We start from the raw sequence: 9952 nt of genomic DNA on the forward strand, positions 1-9952 counted from the left end.
TACCATTAACACTCCAATACACAGTATTTTAATATTTCTAATCACAATCAGCAGTGTATGCTAGTATAGCATTTTATAAAAGACTAAACAAATACTTTAATCATTATTAAAAACTATTTCAATTTTAAAATCTTACTTAACAAAATTGGAAAATAATGTAAGAAACAACAGCGTTTCAGGTTTACAACTATGGACGATATCCAGATTTCTCTGTCTAGTGTTGATATTGTGATTGATATAGTTTAATTTGTACATAAGCATATATTCTGGTGTTTTCCATGGATAAGGTCATACAGTTAGATTCTGTGTAGTAATACTTTTCAAATTTGAATAATATGTATACAAAAAGTAAGAGAGTGCGCCTAGGGACAAAGCGCCACAACCCTAGCAAAATACAGCGTTTTCTCCTCAGTAACTTGTTAATTTTGGCTTTATATGTATAGTTGTCAACTAACTGGCCATTGTAAATGAGTAAAGATGAAAGGAAAAATTAAACCTGTATTTAAATATGTTACACACTGCCATTCCTACTGGTACACAAATATAGAGATTATTTAGTGACGTTACAGTTAATGTATTCTATATCACATCCTAAGGGAAGCACTGGAAACAAATTCATCTGTAAGTGAGATATTTCATTCATTTACATCGTGTAATAATTAATGTTCAATATCTACTATATAACAGTTATTATACCACAGTCTGAGTTATATTACTGATACATTCCTGATGCCATATACAGCTATTTTAGATATTTATTTATATTATACCATACTGGTTTATTTCCCAATGTGTTGTTGTGAATTGTTACCATCCAAGTTTCTGAAATGAGCGTATTTGTGAATAATAAGAACTTGACTTGATTGTATAAAATACTAACGCAATAGTACAATGGAAATATAATAGTTTTTGTACAACACATTTGCAATGTGATATGCTTCCTACATTAGTCATTGTGGTTTGCATAGATGTCTCCCATTTTAAAAATCTACCTTACTTAAAATTAACATTCATTAAATCAAATAGAATACCGCACTAAAATTGAATTTTTTAACAACAGTATAATATTGACAGACAAACTGAAGGATTTGCATTCTAAATCAAACTCCTTACAGCGTGCTATTTTCATTTTTTGTCTTGGGTTACAACAGGTACATGCATGCGTTGCGGATATTGATCATGTCAACAGATCTTGTTGATAGTGATTACACACAATCAGTGATGACACTGAGCAGTGATTAATCAAAACTAATTATTATTTAACAAAGCATAATGTGGGTAAAAATGTTTTACCATTAACACTCCAATACACAGTATTTTAATATTTCTAATCACAATCAGCAGTGTATGCTAGTATAGCATTTTATAAAAGACTAAACAAATACTTTAATCATTATTAAAAACTATTTCATTTTTAAAATCTTACTTAACAAAATTGGAAAATAATGTAAGAAACAACGGCGTTTCAGGTTTACAACTATGGACGATATCCAGATTTCTCTGTCTAGTGTTGATATTGTGATTGATATAGTTTAATTTGTACATAAGCATAGATTCTGATGTTTTCCATGGATAAGGTCATACAGTTAGAGAGGAGGAATTGTTGGAGCTTAACGATGTCAAGGATTTTGAGTTGTTTAAAAATCGGTGCAGATGACGCGGCGAAATCGGAGAATGTTAGAATTCTGGCGATCGTTTTCTGTGTACATTCTGTGTAGTAATACTTTTCAAATTTGAATAATATGTATACAAAAAGTAAAAGAGTGCGCCTAGGGACAAAGCGCCACAATCCTAGCAAAATACAGCGTTTTCTCCTCAGTAACTTGTTAATGTTGGCTTTATATGTATAGTTGTCAACTAACAGGCCATTGTAAAGGAGTAAAGATGAAAGGAAAAATTAAACCTGTATTTAAATATGTTACACACTGCCATTTCTACTGGTACACAAATATAGAGATTATTTAGTGACGTTACAGTTACTGTATTCTATATCACATCCTAAGGGAAGCACTGGAAACAAATTCATCTGTAAGTGAGATATTTCATTCATTTACATCGTGTAATAATTAATGTTCAATATCTACTATATAACAGTTATTATACCACAGTCTGAGTTATATTACTGATACATTCCTGATACCATATACAGCTATTTTAGATATTTATTTATATTATACCATACTGGTTTATTTCCCAATGTGTTTTTGTGAATTGTTACCATCCAAGTTTCTGAAATGAGCGTATTTGTGAATAATAAGAACTTGACTTGATTGTATAAAATACTAACGCAATAGTACAATGGAAATATAATAGTTTTTGTACAACACATATGCAATGTGATATGCTTCCTACATTAGTCATTGTGGTTTGCATAGATGTCCGCCATTTTAAAAATCTACCTTACAAAAAATTAACATTCATTAAATCAAATAGAATACCGCACTAAAATTGAATTTTTTAACAACAGTATAATATTGACAGACAAACTGAAGGATTTGCATTCTAAATCAAACTCCTTACAGCGTGTTATTTTCATTTTTTGTCTTGGGTTACAACAGGTACATGCATGCGTTGCGGAGATTGATCATGTCAACAGATCTTGTTGATAGTGATTACACACAATCAGTGATGACACTGAGCAGTGATTAATCAAAACTAATTATTATTTAACAAAGCATAATGTGGGTAAAAATGTTTTACCATTAACACTCCAATACACAGTATTTTAATATTTCTAATCACAATCAGCAGTGTATGCTAGTATAGCATTTTATAAAAGACTAAACAAATACTTTAATCATTATTAAAAACTATTTCATTTTTAAAATCTTACTTAACAAAATTGGAAAATAATGTAAGAAACAACAGCGTTTCAGGTTTACAACTATGGACGATATCCAGATTTCTCTGTCTAGTGTTGATATTGTGATTGATATAGTTTAATTTGTACATAAGCATATATTCTGGTGTTTTCCATGGATAAGGTCATACAGTTAGATTCTGTGTAGTAATACTTTTCAAATTTGAATAATATGTATACAAAAAGTAAGAGAGTGCGCCTAGGGACAAAGCGCCACAACCCTAGCAAAATACAGCGTTTTCTCCTCAGTAACTTGTTAATTTTGGCTTTATATGTATAGTTGTCAACTAACTGGCCATTGTAAATGAGTAAAGATGAAAGGAAAAATTAAACCTGTATTTAAATATGTTACACACTGCCATTTCTACTGGTACACAAATATAGAGATTATTTAGTGACGTTACAGTTACTGTATTCTATATCACATCCTAAGGGAAGCACTGGAAACAAATTCATCTGTAAGTGAGATATTTCATTCATTTACATCGTGTAATAATTAATGTTCAATATCTACTATATAACAGTTATTATACCACAGTCTGAGTTATATTACTGATACATTCCTGATACCATATACAGCTATTTTAGATATTTATTTATATTATACCATACTGGTTTATTTCCCAATGTGTTTTTGTGAATTGTTATCATCCAAGTTTCTGAAATGAGCGTATTTGTGAATAATAAGAACTTGACTTGATTGTATAAAATACTAACGCAATAGTACAATGGAAATATAATAGTTTTTGTACAACACATATGCAATGTGATATGCTTCCTACATTAGTCATTGTGGTTTGCATAGATGTCCGCCATTTTAAAAATCTACCTTACAAAAAATTAACATTCATTAAATCAAATAGAATACCGCACTAAAATTGAATTTTTTAACAACAGTATAATATTGACAGACAAACTGAAGGATTTGCATTCTAAATCAAACTCCTTACAGCGTGTTATTTTCATTTTTTGTCTTGGGTTACAACAGGTACATGCATGCGTTGCGGAGATTGATCATGTCAACAGATCTTGTTGATAGTGATTACACACAATCAGTGATGACACTGAGCAGTGATTAATCAAAACTAATTATTATTTAACAAAGCATAATGTGGGTAAAAATGTTTTACCATTAACACTCCAATACACAGTATTTTAATATTTCTAATCACAATCAGCAGTGTATGCTAGTATAGCATTTTATAAAAGACTAAACAAATACTTTAATCATTATTAAAAACTATTTCATTTTTAAAATCTTACTTAACAAAATTGGAAAATAATGTAAGAAACAACAGCGTTTCAGGTTTACAACTATGGACGATATCCAGATTTCTCTGTCTAGTGTTGATATTGTGATTGATATAGTTTAATTTGTACATAAGCATATATTCTGGTGTTTTCCATGGATAAGGTCATACAGTTAGATTCTGTGTAGTAATACTTTTCAAATTTGAATAATATGTATACAAAAAGTAAGAGAGTGCGCCTAGGGACAAAGCGCCACAACCCTAGCAAAATACAGCGTTTTCTCCTCAGTAACTTGTTAATTTTGGCTTTATATGTATAGTTGTCAACTAACTGGCCATTGTAAATGAGTAAAGATGAAAGGAAAAATTAAACCTGTATTTAAATATGTTACACACTGCCATTCCTACTGGTACACAAATATAGAGATTATTTAGTGACGTTACAGTTAATGTATTCTATATCACATCCTAAGGGAAGCACTGGAAACAAATTCATCTGTAAGTGAGATATTTCATTCATTTACATCGTGTAATAATTAATGTTCAATATCTACTATATAACAGTTATTATACCACAGTCTGAGTTATATTACTGATACATTCCTGATGCCATATACAGCTATTTTAGATATTTATTTATATTATACCATACTGGTTTATTTCCCAATGTGTTGTTGTGAATTGTTACCATCCAAGTTTCTGAAATGAGCGTATTTGTGAATAATAAGAACTTGACTTGATTGTATAAAATACTAACGCAATAGTACAATGGAAATATAATAGTTTTTGTACAACACATTTGCAATGTGATATGCTTCCTACATTAGTCATTGTGGTTTGCATAGATGTCTCCCATTTTAAAAATCTACCTTACTTAAAATTAACATTCATTAAATCAAATAGAATACCGCACTAAAATTGAATTTTTTAACAACAGCATAATATTGACAGACAAACTGAAGGATTTGCATTCTAAATCAAACTCCTTACAGCGTGCTATTTTCATTTTTTGTCTTGGGTTACAACAGGTACATGCATGCGTTGCGGATAATGATCATGTCAACAGATCTTGTTGATAGTGATTACACACAATCAGTGATGACACTGAGCAGTGATTAATCAAAACTAATTATTATTTAACAAAGCATAATGTGGGTAAAAATGTTTTACCATTAACACTCCAATACACAGTATTTTAATATTTCTAATCACAATCAGCAGTGTATGCTAGTATAGCATTTTATAAAAGACTAAACAAATACTTTAATCATTATTAAAAACTATTTCATTTTTAAAATCTTACTTAACAAAATTGGAAAATAATGTAAGAAACAACGGCGTTTCAGGTTTACAACTATGGACGATATCCAGATTTCTCTGTCTAGTGTTGATATTGTGATTGATATAGTTTAATTTGTACATAAGCATAGATTCTGATGTTTTCCATGGATAAGGTCATACAGTTAGAGAGGAGGAATTGTTGGAGCTTAACGATGTCAAGGATTTTGAGTTGTTTAAAAATCGGTGCAGATGACGCGGCGAAATCGGAGAATGTTAGAATTCTGGCGATCGTTTTCTGTGTACATTCTGTGTAGTAATACTTTTCAAATTTGAATAATATGTATACAAAAAGTAAAAGAGTGCGCCTAGGGACAAAGCGCCACAATCCTAGCAAAATACAGCGTTTTCTCCTCAGTAACTTGTTAATTTTGGCTTTATATGTATAGTTGTCAACTAACAGGCCATTGTAAAGGAGTAAAGATGAAAGGAAAAATTAAACCTGTATTTAAATATGTTACACACTGCCATTTCTACTGGTACACAAATATAGAGATTATTTAGTGACGTTACAGTTACTGTATTCTATATCACATCCTAAGGGAAGCACTGGAAACAAATTCATCTGTAAGTGAGATATTTCATTCATTTACATCGTGTAATAATTAATGTTCAATATCTACTATATAACAGTTATTATACCACAGTCTGAGTTATATTACTGATACATTCCTGATACCATATACAGCTATTTTAGATATTTATTTATATTATACCATACTGGTTTATTTCCCAATGTGTTTTTGTGAATTGTTACCATCCAAGTTTCTGAAATGAGCGTATTTGTGAATAATAAGAACTTGACTTGATTGTATAAAATACTAACGCAATAGTACAATGGAAATATAATAGTTTTTGTACAACACATATGCAATGTGATATGCTTCCTACATTAGTCATTGTGGTTTGCATAGATGTCCGCCATTTTAAAAATCTACCTTACAAAAAATTAACATTCATTAAATCAAATAGAATACCGCACTAAAATTGAATTTTTTAACAACAGTATAATATTGACAGACAAACTGAAGGATTTGCATTCTAAATCAAACTCCTTACAGCGTGTTATTTTCATTTTTTGTCTTGGGTTACAACAGGTACATGCATGCGTTGCGGAGATTGATCATGTCAACAGATCTTGTTGATAGTGATTACACACAATCAGTGATGACACTGAGCAGTGATTAATCAAAACTAATTATTATTTAACAAAGCATAATGTGGGTAAAAATGTTTTACCATTAACACTCCAATACACAGTATTTTAATATTTCTAATCACAATCAGCAGTGTATGCTAGTATAGCATTTTATAAAAGACTAAACAAATACTTTAATCATTATTAAAAACTATTTCATTTTTAAAATCTTACTTAACAAAATTGGAAAATAATGTAAGAAACAACAGCGTTTCAGGTTTACAACTATGGACGATATCCAGATTTCTCTGTCTAGTGTTGATATTGTGATTGATATAGTTTAATTTGTACATAAGCATAGATTCTGATGTTTTCCATGGATAAGGTCATACAGTTAGAGAGGAGGAATTGTTGGAGCTTAACGATGTCAATGATTTTGAGTTGTTTAAAAATCGGTGGAGATGACGCGGCGAAATCGGAGAATGTTAGAATTCTGGCGATCGTTTTCTGTGTACATTCTGTGTAGTAATACTTTTCAAATTTGAATAATATGTATACAAAAAGTAAGAGAGTGCGCCTAGGGACAAAGCGCCACAATCCTAGCAAAATACAGCGTTTTCTCCTCAGTAACTTGTTAATTTTGGCTTTATATGTATAGTTGTCAACTAACAGGCCATTGTAAAGGAGTAAAGATGAAAGGAAAAATTAAACCTGTATTTAAATATGTTACACACTGCCATTTCTACTGGTACACAAATATAGAGATTATTAAGTGACGTTACAGTTACTGTATTCTATATCACATCCTAAGGGAAGCACTGGAAACAAATTCATCTGTAAGTGAGATATTTCATTCATTTACATCGTGTAATAATTAATGTTCAATATCTACTATATAACAGTTATTATACCACAGTCTGAGTTATATTACTGATACATTCCTGATACCATATACAGCTATTTTAGATATTTATTTATATTATACCATACTGGTTTATTTCCCAATGTGTTTTTGTGAATTGTTATCATCCAAGTTTCTGAAATGAGCGTATTTGTGAATAATAAGAACTTGACTTGATTGTATAAAATACTAACGCAATAGTACAATGGAAATATAATAGTTTTTGTACAACACATATGCAATGTGATATGCTTCCTACATTAGTCATTGTGGTTTGCATAGATGTCCGCCATTTTAAAAATCTACCTTACAAAAAATTAACATTCATTAAATCAAATAGAATACCGCACTAAAATTGAATTTTTTAACAACAGTATAATATTGACAGACAAACTGAAGGATTTGCATTCTAAATCAAACTCCTTACAGCGTGTTATTTTCATTTTTTGTCTTGGGTTACAACAGGTACATGCATGCGTTGCGGAGATTGATCATGTCAACAGATCTTGTTGATAGTGATTACACACAATCAGTGATGACACTGAGCAGTGATTAATCAAAACTAATTATTATTTAACAAAGCATAATGTGGGTAAAAATGTTTTACCATTAACACTCCAATACACAGTATTTTAATATTTCTAATCACAATCAGCAGTGTATGCTAGTATAGCATTTTATAAAAGACTAAACAAATACTTTAATCATTATTAAAAACTATTTCATTTTTAAAATCTTACTTAACAAAATTGGAAAATAATGTAAGAAACAACAGCGTTTCAGGTTTACAACTATGGACGATATCCAGATTTCTCTGTCTAGTGTTGATATTGTGATTGATATAGTTTAATTTGTACATAAGCATATATTCTGGTGTTTTCCATGGATAAGGTCATACAGTTAGATTCTGTGTAGTAATACTTTTCAAATTTGAATAATATGTATACAAAAAGTAAGAGAGTGCGCCTAGGGACAAAGCGCCACAACCCTAGCAAAATACAGCGTTTTCTCCTCAGTAACTTGTTAATTTTGGCTTTATATGTATAGTTGTCAACTAACTGGCCATTGTAAATGAGTAAAGATGAAAGGAAAAATTAAACCTGTATTTAAATATGTTACACACTGCCATTCCTACTGGTACACAAATATAGAGATTATTTAGTGACGTTACAGTTAATGTATTCTATATCACATCCTAAGGGAAGCACTGGAAACAAATTCATCTGTAAGTGAGATATTTCATTCATTTACATCGTGTAATAATTAATGTTCAATATCTACTATATAACAGTTATTATACCACAGTCTGAGTTATATTACTAATACATTCCTGATGCCATATACAGCTATTTTAGATATTTATTTATATTATACCATACTGGTTTATTTCCCAATGTGTTGTTGTGAATTGTTACCATCCAAGTTTCTGAAATGAGCGTATTTGTGAATAATAAGAACTTGACTTGATTGTATAAAATACTAACGCAATAGTACAATGGAAATATAATAGTTTTTGTACAACACATTTGCAATGTGATATGCTTCATACATTAGTCATTGTGGTTTGCATAGATGTCCCCCATTTTAAAAATCTACCTTACTTAAAATTAACATTCATTAAATCAAATAGAATACCGCACTAAAATTGAATTTTTTAACAACAGTATAATATTGACAGACAAACTGAAGGATTTGCATTCTAAATCAAACTCCTTACAGCGTGCCATTTTCATTTTTTGTCTTGGGTTACAACAGGTACATGCATGCGTTGCGGATATTGATCATGTCAACAGATCTTGTTGATAGTGATTACACACAATCAGTGATGACACTGAGCAGTGATTAATCAAAACTAATTATTATTTAACAAAGCATAATGTGGGTAAAAATGTTTTACCATTAACACTCCAATACACAGTATTTTAATATTTCTAATCACAATCAGCAGTGTATGCTAGTATAGCATTTTATAAAAGACTAAACAAATACTTTAATCATTATTAAAAACTATTTCATTTTTAAAATCTTACTTAACAAAATTGGAAAATAATGAAAGAAACAATGGCGTTTCAGGTTTACAACTATGGACGATATCCAGATTTCTCTGTCTAGTGTTGATATTGTGATTGATATAGTTTAATTTGTACATAAGCATAGATTCTGATGTTTTCCATGGATAAGGTCATACAGTTAGAGAGGAGGAATTGTTGGAGCTTAACGATGTCAAGGATTTTGAGTTGTTTAAAAATCGGTGCAGATGACGCGGCGAAATCGGAGAATGTTAGAATTCTGGCGATCGTTTTCTGTGTACATTCTGTGTAGTAATACTTTTCAAATTTGAATAATATGTATACAAAAAGTAAAAGAGTGCGCCTAGGGACAAAGCGCCACAATCCTAGCAAAATACAGCGTTTTCTCCTCAGTAACTTGTTAATTTTGGCTTTATATGTATAGTTGTCAACTAA

This window comes from Saccoglossus kowalevskii, chromosome 1 (genome assembly GCF_978046115.1).
Source record: "Saccoglossus kowalevskii chromosome 1, keSacKowa6.1, whole genome shotgun sequence".
Lineage (NCBI taxonomy): Eukaryota > Metazoa > Hemichordata > Enteropneusta > Harrimaniidae > Saccoglossus > Saccoglossus kowalevskii.